General features: G+C 40.7%; 1 protein-coding gene across 7 annotated transcripts in view; it reads left to right on the forward strand.

Moving 5' to 3' along the window:
* The window catches only part of LOC104587816 (fatty acid amide hydrolase-like), a 47,315-nt gene that overhangs the window by 6,456 nt on the left and 27,099 nt on the right, over nucleotides 1-13,760 (forward strand). The window lies entirely within an intron of this gene.

Consider the following 13,760-nt stretch of genomic DNA (forward strand, 5'->3'; position numbering starts at 1 on the left):
GGAGATCTCCTGAGACGAAAATGGCTGAATTGCTTATCTTCTCTCTGGAGTGTGTATGAGATCCAATCTCAATTCGCATAAAGCTTTCTTGCTTTTAACCCTTGGTTCGAAATCTGATTGTTTTCTCTCTCTTAGGGTTTCTCCTCTTTTCTTCTTGATTAAGAAACCTCCTAATTAGGAGTTATCCCAATCCAAATCAGTATTTGGATAGGGGATGATCTTAATCCTATTTGCAGAATAAGTTAGTTTACTCCTAATCTTATCAGGAGTTTACCAGATTTAAATCTGATTTGAATTTGGTCTCCCAGAGTGGATAAGGTTAAAGGCCCAATCCTTTTGCTAACATTAATCTTAGATCCGCCCCATAGATGGGTGATCATATCAGCCCAGCTCGAAATTGGCTTTTGGCCTATTAAGTATTCAATGCTTAATTAGTTTCCAATATGCTGTCCAGTTGGGCTTCTTTGTATGGCGTGGGACCCAAGCATTGATCTACACACCAGCCACATGGGTTCGGCCCAGCCTTTATTACAAGGCCCAGCCGAATTCACTGAAAAGCTCAGTGAACCCCTGAGCCCATCACATGGACCCTATGGGCCCAACACTTACATTAAGTGGTTCTTAGGCCAAGCCATCTTATAAAAACCCAGGGACTGTGGGTAGGTGCAAGATTAGCCCATCAGGTATTATCCTAAATGGTCTTACACTTAACCTCTCAGCCCTTAATGATCAAGCACTGCCCGACAAGAGAAGACCTCTCCCTCGGCTGCAAGGAACAGTGCCACACTCTCTACTCACATGGATCCCGGAAATTAAAACCATTTGCAAACATTTTGAAACCGTACATATATATATATATATCATATATAAATTTTTGCAAAACAAAATTCTAACGATTGAAATCAACTGCCGGCAGTTTGGTTTCCATCAGAGAGAGTGCATTTCTGATCATTACCTTTGTCCGACAAAGGGGCTGATCTTGTCACTGTGATCACCCACTCAGATGAATTCTCAAACTGCCCCAACATGCCCAGGTTTTGACCCCCGCTAAGGATCTCACTGATTGGCATATTAAAGACAGCCCGATCTGACACGTAGTGAAGTGTCATAATCGAGTCTAGGGGTCAGGTGTAACTTTCCAGTTTTGCCCATCTGTCTCCAAGGTCCAGGGCAATATTGGAAATCTGGTCCGGTTCAAGGATTCAAGTAATCCCATACTACATGTGCCTTGGGTCTTACCCTGGTGGCCGAGACAGGCCATTCCAACACTTGGTGGCACACCAGTACCATCCTTGGCAGGATAAATCTCCCCAAACTTATCCAATGGTTGTGAACATTTAAAACTAACACGAGTCTCTATAAGTGTCCAGTTTTAGGGTCTTACACAGAATTATACCAAACAACATGAATCAAAATGCACTTTATTTATCTACACTAAATGTCAAAAGTACATCAAATCGGATTGAAGCTAAGGGCATACAAAACTGTCTAACAACTCCCACTTGTACTTAGGTCCAATTTGGTACAAGCCGGAGTCCCATACTTTCCACGTGTTTCTCAAACACCTTCTATGCCAGTGGCTTAGTCAATGGGTCTGCCACATTATCCGCTGATGCTACCTTCTGAATTAGGACGTACCCTCTACCAACGATCTTCCGCAGTACATGGTACTTCCTCTCGATGTGCTTTGACTTCGAGTGGGCCCGAGGCTCTTTAGCCTGGGCGATCGCTCCATTGTTGTCACACAACAACGGGATGGGTGATGTGCTGGACGGAATCATTCCCAATTCGTGTATGAATTTCTTCATCCACATGGCTTCCTTGGTAGCTTCACTTGCGGCAATGTACTCGGCCTCGGTTGTGGAATCTGCAGTGGACCCCTATTTGCTGCTTTTTCAGCAAACAGCACACGATCCTATCGTGAAAACATACCCAGATGTAGACTTTCTATCATCTGGATCCGACTGGAAATTGGCATTGGTATACCCTAGAACTTGTAGTGAACTACCATCGAATACCAGACAAAACTCTTTTATCCTTCGAAGGTATTTAAGTATGTTCTTCACAGCAGTCCAATGCTCCTGCCCTGGGTTGGCTTGGAATATGCTTACCACACTCACCGCCTGAGCAATGTCCGGGCGAGTGCACAACATGGCATACATGATGCTCGTTATGGTTGAGGCATAGGGAACGTCTCTCATGCTCTCAATCTCCTCAGAAGTCTTGGGAGACATCTTCTTGGAGAGAGTGACTCCGTGCCTGAAAGGAACGTTTCCTTTCTTGGAGTTCTCCATGCTGTATCTTTTGACAATTTTGTCAATGTAAGCAGCCTGGGATAATCCAATTATCCGCTTCGATCTATCTCTATAGAGTCGAAGACCCAGTATATATGAAGCTTCTCCAAGATCTTTCATGGAGAACTGCTGTGATAACCATACCTTGACCGAAGTCAACATTCCTACATCATTCCCAATGAGTAGGATATCGTCCACGTACAACACCAAAAAGGTGATCTTATCCCCACTGGACTACCTGTAAACACGGGGCTCATCCGGATTCTGCTCAAAGTCAAACGTTTTGACTGCAGAATCAAAACGGATGTTCCAACTCCTAGAAGCCTGCTTAAGTCTATATATGGATCAATTAAGTTTACATACCATATGTTCTTGACCAACAGCAATGAAGCCTTGCGGCTGCTGCATGTAGATATCTTCACTAAGATCTCCATTCAGGAACGCGGTTTTGACATCCATCTGCCAAATCTCGTAGTCATGGTATGCTGCTACAGCTAGCAGGATCCTAATGGATTTGAGCATGGCCATGGGTGAAAATGTCTCCTTATAATCGATGCCTTCTTTCTGAGTATACCCTTTCGCCACCAATCGAGCTTTGTAGGTCTCAATCCTGCCATCGGGGCCCTTCTTCCTCTTGTAGATCCATTTGCAACCAATTGCTTTTACCCCGGAGGGCGGATCTACTAGAGTCCAGACTCCATTGGTCTTCATCGAGTCCATTTCAGCTCTCATGGCCTCCACCCACTTCTGGGAATCTATGTCTAACATAGCTTCCACGTAAGTTACGGGATCCTCCTCACTAGTCAAGGCTTCCACCAGGTAGCTATCCTTGTCATAACCATATTGGACTGGTGGCTTGGATACCCGAGTGGATCTTCTAGGTTGGTCACTACCTGGAACTTGTGGAACATCTCCACTGCTCCTGAGCTCTCCTCATCAAGAACTATTTCCTGACGATGGGTGTCTAGGATGTATTCGGTTTCTAAGAATTGGGCGTTTTGACTGCAGAAAACTTTCTGCTCACTTGGGTCATAGAATAGATAACCCACCGAATTTTTTGGGTAGCCTATAAATAGGCAACGACTGGTTTTGGACTCCAACTTGTCTGCACTTGTTCTTTTAACGTGTGCAGGACAACCCCAAATCTTCAAGTGTCTCACACTTGGCTTCCTTCCGGTCCATAGTTCATATGGAGTTTTCGGAACCGATTTGGTTGGAACCCGATTCAGCACGTAGATAGCAGTCTCTAATGCGTATCCCCAAAAGGATGTGGGTAATTCAGAGCGTACGAGAAGTGACCGGACCATGTCCAGCAAGGTCCTATTCCTCCTCTCTGAAACACTATTGACTTGAGGTGTGGCAGGAGGAGCTAATTGTGGCACTATCTCGTTGACCTTTAAGTAGTTCCTGAATTCGTCAGAGAGATACTCGCCACCTCGATCTGATCGAAGGGCCTTAATTACTCTCCCTAACTGTTTCTCGACTTCCTGTCTGAACTCTTTGAACTTTTTAAAGGATTCAGACTTGTGTCTCATTAGGTACACGTAACCATATCGTGAAAAATCATCTGTAAAGGTGATGAAATACACGTGTTGATTCCATGTCCTAACACTCAGGGGACCACATACATCAGTATGTATTGTGTCAAGTGTGCCTGCAGATCTTTCAGGCTTACCGTCAAATGGCCGCTTAGTCATCTTACCTTGGAGGCAAGGCTCACAAGTGGGAAGATTTTCTACGGTTAGAAAATCCAAAGGACCATCCTTTACCATTCTTGTGATTCGGTTGACACCGATATGGCCAAGTCGGTAATGCCAGAGGCACGTGGGATTCACTGTATCACGAGTCCATTTCTTGGGATTTTTGACCGACGTAGTTTCAGTTAAGTTAGTTTTCAGAGAAGGATGTAGAACATAGAGACCGTTCTCCAGTTCCCCGCATGCGATGAATTTGTTTTTCCGTTTAACAGTAATCATATTACTGAAATAAACAGTATATCCATCAGCACAGTTTAGAAACAGAAATTAAATTTCTTCTCAAGTTCTGTACATAAAGACAATCTTTAAGTACAAGCACTCCTTCTCTAAAATCTAATTCTACGGTTCCTATTGCCGTAGCTGCAACACTTGTAGTCGTTCCCAAGAATAGTGTCACTTCGCCTTCACTCAATGTTCTGCTAACTTTGAACCCCTGCAGTGAGTTACATGCATGAGTTGAAGCCTTGGAGTCAACACACCAGGACACAGAAGTAACTAACATATTAGTTTCTATGACACAAATTTCGATGTTACCTTTCTTAGATTCCAGGTAGGTAGGACAGTTCCTCTTCCAGTGGCCGGTCTGCTTGCAGAAGTGACAGACATCAGATGCTTTGTTATTCTTCTGCTTCTTAGGCTTGGCAGCTTTCTTCTGGGGCTTCTTTGCCTTTCTCTTTTTCTTGCCCGATTTGTTAGTTTCAGCAAGCATAACCACAGGATCATCCTTCTTGAGTAGATCCTTGGCCCTCTGCAACATATTGCTGAGTTCCTGGACGCTGACATTCAGCTTATTCATGTTGTAGTTCATTGTGAACGCATTGAAGGAAGAGGGCAAAGAATTCAGGATGGCATCCACTTGCGTGCCAAGATCTAGCCCGGATCCAAGGGCTTTGAGTTCGTTAATGTAACCCATCTTTCGAAGACAATGGTCATGAACTTTCTGCCCTTTGGACATCTGCGCGGTCATGAACAGTTTCAGGACCTTCTGTCGAGTAGAACAGTTCTGCTCTTCATACATTGTCTTTAGACTGTCCAATATGTCCTTGGCTAGTTCAATCTGATCGAACTGCCTTTGTATTGAGTTTTCTAATGAGGCAATGACAAAGCAGCGGGCTAGGGAGTTCTTATCCTCTCAATCTTGGTAGTCCCTCCTACGAGCCTCAGAAGCCCTATCACCCGGATGCTCCGGGGCAGGATTTTTCACCACCTTATCTAACTTTTCGGAAGTTAGGACCAACATAAGATTTCTGTACCAATCGGCATAGTTTGGGCCCTTAAGCTTGTTATCATCTAGAAGCTTTGCGAATTGACCATTTGCCATTTTCTGATAAAACAGCAAAGATGTTAGTCCACAACCTTAGTTTGATTCATGTTTCCTACATAGATTTGGTTTTTAATCTATGTTCCATTCTCATTTGTTCATCTCTGAGATTTCCCTCCTTTCTCAGTGACGGAGACGACGAAAATATCTCTGGAAATGTGGGAAATCACATGGGGTGCGTGAAGCCAACTGTTTCAGCTGCATAACCCCACCACCTTTCTGTGACGGATCATATCCACTCATCGAATGAGTTTCCCTTTGGCCTCTGTCAAACAAGGTTCAGAGCCGTTTTCAGGTAAACATTTCTGTCCAGTGAGTGCTCACCCATCATCCTCAGGTTACGCCAAGGTACCGTGAGAGAGTTCCCATTTTCTGGTGAAGCCCCTCCCACATCGGTCTATGACGCCCCTATCATCTTATGAAACACTTTGACAGATCCAATAGCAAATGGATAGCCCAATTTTGTGGTGCGTTTCCTCATTACTGAAGGACCCATCATTGTGCTAATGGCGGAAGGCCTTTAGAGAGTCTATCATATGGATCTCCCTATCACATGCACTCATATTTGCTAGAGGGAACAAAATTATGCCCTAGTTCAAATTTTAGGTCAAACCAAAGTGGCTCCCACCGACTTTCATAAAGTTTGATTTCTGGTGGGCCTTAATCGGCTAGGGGTTCCGTACGCATCCCTTTTCAGGGTTGTGGGGCCCACCATGTAAGGAGGGGTCATCTAATGACCTTAAGGGACACCATGGCAATGATGTGCATTCAGCCATGGTGTGCGCAAGAGCCACTAACGAGTCATCATGGGCCAAGCGCTTATGGCCCATGGCCGCAGCACATCAAACATCCAATCATCACATGTAAAGGAAGAATTGATCCAATCAATTAACTTTTGTAAAGCCCATTGAACAGCCTAGTAGAAATCCATAACATTAACAATTAATGTCTACTAGGTGTATGGGCTTTTGCAGTTTTAACCTTTTAAAACTGGGCTTTACAGGTGGGCCGAATTAATCCCTGTAATTGAACATCAGATTTGGAACTGCAAGAGTGAGAAAAATGGACTGAAAACAGTCCCCTTCGAACTCTAGATTCGGTCCAAACAGTTTTGGTCCATTCTAGTCCGAAATGGTCCGAAACTGATTTTCAATTCAAGAATTAATTCATGAAAGATCTGAAATTAATAATCTTGATTTTAAGCAATCACAAATCAACTATGGACTGTTCGCACCACCTGCAAAACAGAGGTTAATCACTAGGGTTGCAGTTTCACAAACTGCAAATCGCAGAAAGCGATTTCTCCATTTGCAAATCTCCAGCGTCGCCTTCTTCTTCCTTTTTCTTCAATCAAGAAAATAAAAACACAGAAATCCTATTTTAATTAATTTATTACATTCTTGATCAAATCCTATACATTCAGTCTAGAAAAATAAAAAAAAAATTATTTACAGACCGAATTGAATAAAATAAATGAATAAAAAGGAAAAAGGGTGCGCAGACCATCTGCGCCAAATCTGCACTGCGATCTCCAGGTTCGAACAGTCCATTAAATCAAAATAAATAAAGAACAGTTCTAAATAAATTTTGGATTTAACAAAAATTAATTTCAGATCAATCGCCCTTAACAAGAAACAATTTCTTGAGAAAAAAAAGAAAACAATCTGTGCAAATCTTGGCAGAACAGCTTCTGTCTATCTGCGCTGGTTCAGATCTAATTTTCTTTTGGTTCAAGATTCGAACCTGTGGCTCTGATACCACTAAAAGAATGGTAGGATCCATCTAATGGACGCCAGAAAAGGTTGCGGAATGGGTGGGCGAATTTCAAAAATTTTCCTACCTTCTTCCAACTGGGAATTGTATTCCCTAAAATAGAATACAACATTCAAGGATCCTACTTGAACCATAATCGAACCAGATCTGAACCAAAAAGAAAAGGGAGGAATTATACCTGATCCAGAGAAGCAGTATCTCCCAAAGTTGGTGTTCACGCCCAAAGAAGACACCAAGATCCGCTTCTGCTGAAGATGACACAGCTGTATGTGGAACGGAACCAGCAGAGTGCGTCCTACACACTGGATCCTTCTCAAGAATCCTCTAGAAACTCTGAGCACCAAATCTTTTTCAGTCTTTTCTGCAAGACTGATGTCAAGAACTGATTTCTTGACTTCTTTCTTCTTCAAAGATCGAATCTTGTCAGAAAGAGAGGCAGCAGCTGGAGGAGATCTCCTGAGATGAAGATGGCTGAATTGCTTCTCTTCTCTTTGGAGTGTGTATGAGATCCTATCTCAATTCGCAGAAAGCTTTTTGCTTTTAACCCTTGGTTTGAAATCTGATTGTTTTCTCTTTCTTAGGGTTTTTCCTCTTTTCTTCTTGATTAAGAAACCTCCTAATTACGAGTTATCCCAATCCAAATCAGTATTTGGATAGGGGATGATCTTAATCCTATCTGCAGATTAAGTTAGTTTACTCCTAATCTTATCAAGAGTTTACCAGATTCAAATTTGATTTGAATTTGGTCTCCCAGAGTGGATAAGGTTAAAGGCCCAATCCTTTTGCTAACATTAATCTCAGATCCGCCCCATAGATGGGTGATCATATCAGCCCAGCTCGAAATGGGCTTTTGGCCCATTAAGTATACAATGCTTAATTAGTTTCCAATCTTCTGTCCAGTTGGGCTTCTTTGTATGGCGTGGGACCCAAGCATTGATCTACACACCAGCCACATGGGTTCGGCCCAGCCTTTATTACAAGGCTCAGCCGAATTCACCGAAAAGCTCTGTGAACCCCTGAGCCCATCACATGGACCCTATGGGCCCAACACTTACATTAAGTGGTCCCTGGGCCAAGCCATCTTATAAAAACCCAAGGACTGTGGGCAGGTGCAAGATTATCCCATCAGGTATTATCCTAAATGGTCTTACACTTAACCTCTCAGCCCTTAATGATCAAGCACTGCCCGACAAGAGAGGACCTCTCCCTCGGCTGCAAGGAACAGTTCCGCACTCTCTACTCACATGGATCCTGGGAATTAAAACCATTTGCAAACATTTTGAAATCGTACATATATATATCATATATAAATTTTTGCAAAACAAAATTCCAACGATTGAAATCAACTGCCGGCAGTTTGGTTTCCATCGGAGAGAGTGCATTTCCGATCATTACCTTTGTCCGACAAAGGGGCTGATCTTGTCACTATGATCACCCACTCAGATGAATTCTCAGATTGCCCCAACATGCCCAGGTTTTGACCCCCGCTAAGGATCTCACTGATTGGCATATCAAAGACAGCCCGATCCTACACGTAGTGAAGTGTCATAATCGAGTCTAGGGGTCAGGTGTAACTTTCCAGTTTTGCCCATCTGTCTCCAAGGTCCAGGGCAATACTGGAAATCTGGTCCGGTTCAAGGATTCAAGTAATCCCATACTGCATGTGCCTTGGGTCTTACCCTGGTGGCCGAGACAGGCCATCCCAACACTTGGTGGCACACCAGTACCAGCCTTGGCAGGATAAATCTCCCCAGACTTATCCAATGGCTGTGAACATTTAAAACTAACACGAGTCTCTATAAGTGTCCAGTTTTAAGGTCTTACACAGAATTATACCAAACAACATGAATCAAACATGCACTTTATTTATTTACACTAAATGTCAAAAGTACATCAAATCGGATTGAAGCTAAGGGCATACAAAATTGTCTAACATCCTGAACATTGGATTATCATTACAACAACCTGCAAGTTAGGGTTATCATGGAGTAATGACCACCAAGCTTGTATGAAGCCATAACCACATAGAAAGGCTCCAAGAAAACTCGGAGATCTTATGCTCAAAAAAGTTTGCTGCAAAATATTTCAAACCCTATTTTTATTCTCTTAGAAGAGAATATTGAATTTTAAAAAATTATATATCTTTAAATCTCTTAAAAAATGGTTTAAATAATTGGAAGACTGCTTAAATGGTTTGATTCAATTTGGATTGCATTATAGGTAAAAGAAGTAGATTAAGTAACCAGGGTGTGCATCGCAGGTGTTGTATCCTTAAATTGATAAAGGAGCCATAATAAAATGATTGCAATGAATCCATAAGCCCATAATTCCACAATAAAAGTATAGTAATTGTTAGGTTTGTGTCTTATATATATTTTCTTTAGGCTTGTGTGGAGTAGAGTAGAGAGAGTGGTAAGAGGAAATTCACTTTTGAGGAGTGGGTTGCGGGTGTTTCTTGTGTTCACTGGGATTGTTTCTTGGGTTATGAGAAACAAGAGAACATTGTTTTTTTTTTTTTTTTTTTTTTAACAAAGTAACTAAGAGTTTTTATATATAAGACCAAAGTTCAAAGTATCAGGGTACATGAGATGATGTACATCAACAACATAAAGAAGTTCTGCACCAGTACCACACAGACAACAAACTTTCACTATACAAAAACTCTTTCTGAAGACCTGATTTTGCTAACTCATCAGTTGTTGAATTTAACTCCCTAAGGACCTAAGGATACAATTAATTTTTACAGTTTCCATACCCATGATGTTCTTAGCCTCAAATATTCTCTTAAAAAAAAATTTTTACAGTTGCCATGCCAATTGGACCCATGCCAATTGGACCTAAGGATCCAATTGGCATTTTTACAGAAATGCCAATTGGGGCACTGTATATCCAGCAAATGCTACCGTCTCTCCTCTGTATCACCACCCCTTCTATCCCAACCTCACATAGATTACCTACTGTATTTCCATCAAAGTTTAATCTCATCTCCACCTCCTCCCTTGTGGGACTGCAAAAGGAGGTTATAGTCTTTAGGGAAGGATAAAGAAGCTAGACCACATTTCTTTGCATGATACTGAGATTCCTTTTAATTCCATAGAATTTACTACCCAAGTGTTTTACAAGTAGGTTATCTGAGAGATCAAATCTTCTAATGATCTGGCCTTGTTTTCAAAAATTCATTTATTTCTTTCTTCCCAAACACCCTATATCACTGCATGGACAACAATACACTAATAAATTTTCCCTCACCTGCCAAGACCTCTTCCATGCCACTGCAAAATAACTCCAAAATATGTTAGGAGCTACCAAACTATATCATACCTATGCAATCTGCCATTGTTCTTCTGAATCAAGTCACAAGTGTTTATTCTCTCCAAACAAGCCTCCACACAAAGAAAGACACCCTTGGAGAAGTATGTGGACACCAAATCTTCTTAAAAGGGAACTTGGTGTCTTGATCTCCTGAAACTAGGGCCTTGAAACAGGATTTGGTTAAAAATTTACTAACAGAGTTAAGTTTCCAAATGTGAGAATCTAAAAAAGAGGGGGAGATGTAGATCTCCCATAAAGAGTGGAGAAGATTTGTAACTTCATCATTCTCCACTTCTCTTAGGAGTCTTCTAAGATTAAGGTTCCAATTGGTCCCGAGAGGTGGAAGTAAGGCAACACAAAGAAATGGTAGTTTGTTGAGATTGGGAAAAAGGTTAAAAAACAATGAGTAAGACTCAGCAAGGGTACTCCTCACCCCACAATTGGTTGCTTTTGTCCACAATTCAAGTAGACCTTGCTATCCCAACCATTGACACTCCTCCCATACTTGCTATTGATGACAACTGTTCAGAGAGCATTAGATTCAAAAGGGTATCCCCACAACCATTTATGAAGAAGGTCAGTATTCCTTTCCTTAGTATGCCCAATGTCAAGCCCTCCAACTTCCTTGGCCTTGCAAACCTTCTTGGCTACTCTCAACTTACTAAGTGACATCTTTTCTTCCCATTGCCATCCCATAAGAAATCTCATTGAAGCTTTTCAATTTGATTTTTTACTTTGGTAGTGATGTGAAATACTAAAAGATTACTATCATCAACGTTTATTCCCACAAAGCTACTTAATTTTGGAGAAATTAACATAGAGCTAGACACCAATTCAAAGCATTGAATCACCCATTTCATGTTCCCCATTGATCAACACCGAAAACCATTCTATACTAATGCAATCTTCTATCCAATTCACCCATATTTTACCAAAGCCTTTTTAAGATCAAGCTTGATTACCACACCCAGTTTGCCTTTCTACCTCCAATATTTTAAACATTCATTGGCAACTAAGATACTAGCAATAATTTGTCTTCCTTTTACCAAGATTTTTTAGGTGCTCCTGACCAAGATAATTGCAAGTCTTTAACTTCCAAAGTTCCTTCTTTTTTGAGGATTAGACTAATGAAATTTGAGTTATTACCTTTATTTACAGTAGCTGACTAGTAGAGGTCTCCAAACATTTCCATTAAATCCATTTTAATAATGTCCCAACAAGCCTGATAAAATAGGATAAGAAACCCATCAGGTCCAAAGGCTCTATCCCCATCCATGCTGAACACAGCTTCCCTAATTTCCTCGTCCTAAAATCCTCTCTCTAGCCAAGACTTCTTCACAACTGTACCATCCCACTTACTTATTTCAGGTCTCCTTCGTCTTTCCTTGAAGTACAAATCCTTAAAGTAGCTTAAAATTGCCTCAGATATCTCCTCTTGATCCTATACTTCTTTCTAGCCCACCTTTAATCCATGCCTTCCTGTAGCAAAACTGTGGAAGAATCTAGAGTTGTTGTCCCCTTAAGCCATCTCACTCTAGACCTTTGCCTCCAAAAGATTTCTTCAATAGTTTTGAATTCCTCTTTCCTCCATATATTTAACTTCTTTAAAGCTTCAAGTTTTGCAGAAATTGAAATCCAACCCATCCCTCCACCTTGTATTCGTCCCACCAAGTAACCACCTTCTATTGAAAATCTTTATGAAGAGTCCACATTTTCTCCAATCAGAAAGGGGTTTTTGCTCTTTTAAAAAACTTTGTTTACAAGACAACTTGCCAATGATATGATATGAACTGAGGTCTAAACTCATAAATAAAGGTGGAGAAACACTCTTCCCAATCTGTAATTATCAAGAACTTGTCCAACCTGCATCATATTACATTCTCTTGCATGTTTTACCAAGTAAAACTCCAATTATGAAGAGGAAGATCACATAGGTTACGTGTAGAAATAAACATGGAGAAGTCCCTCGTACTCCTAGTTAAACTTCTATCATTAGAATTTTCATTGAGAATGCTTAGACATTGAAGTCACCTTTAATGCTTCAAGGGATTGTTAGACCAGGTAACTTAATTGGGTTCTATTGTTTTCCCTCAACTAAAAACTTTCTAAAACTTAAGAGATATACACAAATATAGAGAGAAATAATGTGAAGTTCTTGCCTTCCAAAGTATAACATTGTGAATAATAAATATCAACAACATTGAAGAACAACTACAAGAAGAAAAATGCAACACAAGATTTATAATGGTTTGGCCTGGCCAACCCAGGCCTACATCCTCTCCCCAGGCACACCACTTGAGAATTTCCACTAAATTATCTAGACTTCACAGTGCCAACAAAACACTTACAACTAGTTGGACTTCCCAGATGCCAAGAAGACCTTTACAACAGTTGGACTTCCCAGATGCCAACAAGACCTTTACAATAATTGGACTTCTCAGGTGCCAATAAGACCTTCAACCAGATAAGATTACTAGTTCTATCCTAACCTTTCCATTGTTCAATTTCCAAACACTTAACAACTATTATCTAGAAATCACTGTCTAATCAGATACAACAAATATAAACAATTAAAGCACAATAATAAATGCCTCTAACTGGGCTAATATGAAAATACAACACAAACTATTCAAATGCAAGAATGAGATTAAACAAATATGGGTTTAATGCACTTGAAGAGACTAATGAAGCACAAATAGAGATAAGGTCAGTATATTATTTTATATCAGCAATCACCCATCAGGAGTATACTAGTAGGCTTGCTTATTCATTAATTTTTGTAAGTAAGAAAGCTTCACTAAAAGTTGTATCGTATTATTACATTAATCACAAATTTATTTCCCTCCTAGTTTGTGGGATCAAGTCCTTTTTCTAAAGGTCTTCATGTACTCCATAGCTCATTGACTTTAAGGAAGTAAACTAGTGGCTAATCCAAAGGGTTCTATACCTAATGGCTGGGTTGGATTGTCTATATGGTTCCTCTATCTCTATGTGGAAAAAATAAGCTGAGATTATCCGTGAATCTTCTGTTATTGATTTAATTAGGAAAGTCTTTCTTATTAGTTCATTCAAGGTTTTTACAGAAAATTTTGTAAAATGAAATAAATCTATTATCAAGCTTTTAAGCGCAATATTAACATTGGTCATGGGTAGAGGCTAGACCTTATTAAAGGAGTCAAATGCATTAGGAGTCACTACCATGATTGCCTCCCTATGCTTGATGGTAGTCAATTCAGGGGTTAGCTAGTTTTGATGTAATCTTGACATTTTTCCTGTAATGTAAGATAGTATTCCTGGCATTTT

Source organism: Nelumbo nucifera, chromosome 1 (genome assembly GCF_055504915.1).
Source record: "Nelumbo nucifera cultivar China Antique chromosome 1, China Antique-T2T, whole genome shotgun sequence".
Lineage (NCBI taxonomy): Eukaryota > Viridiplantae > Streptophyta > Magnoliopsida > Proteales > Nelumbonaceae > Nelumbo > Nelumbo nucifera.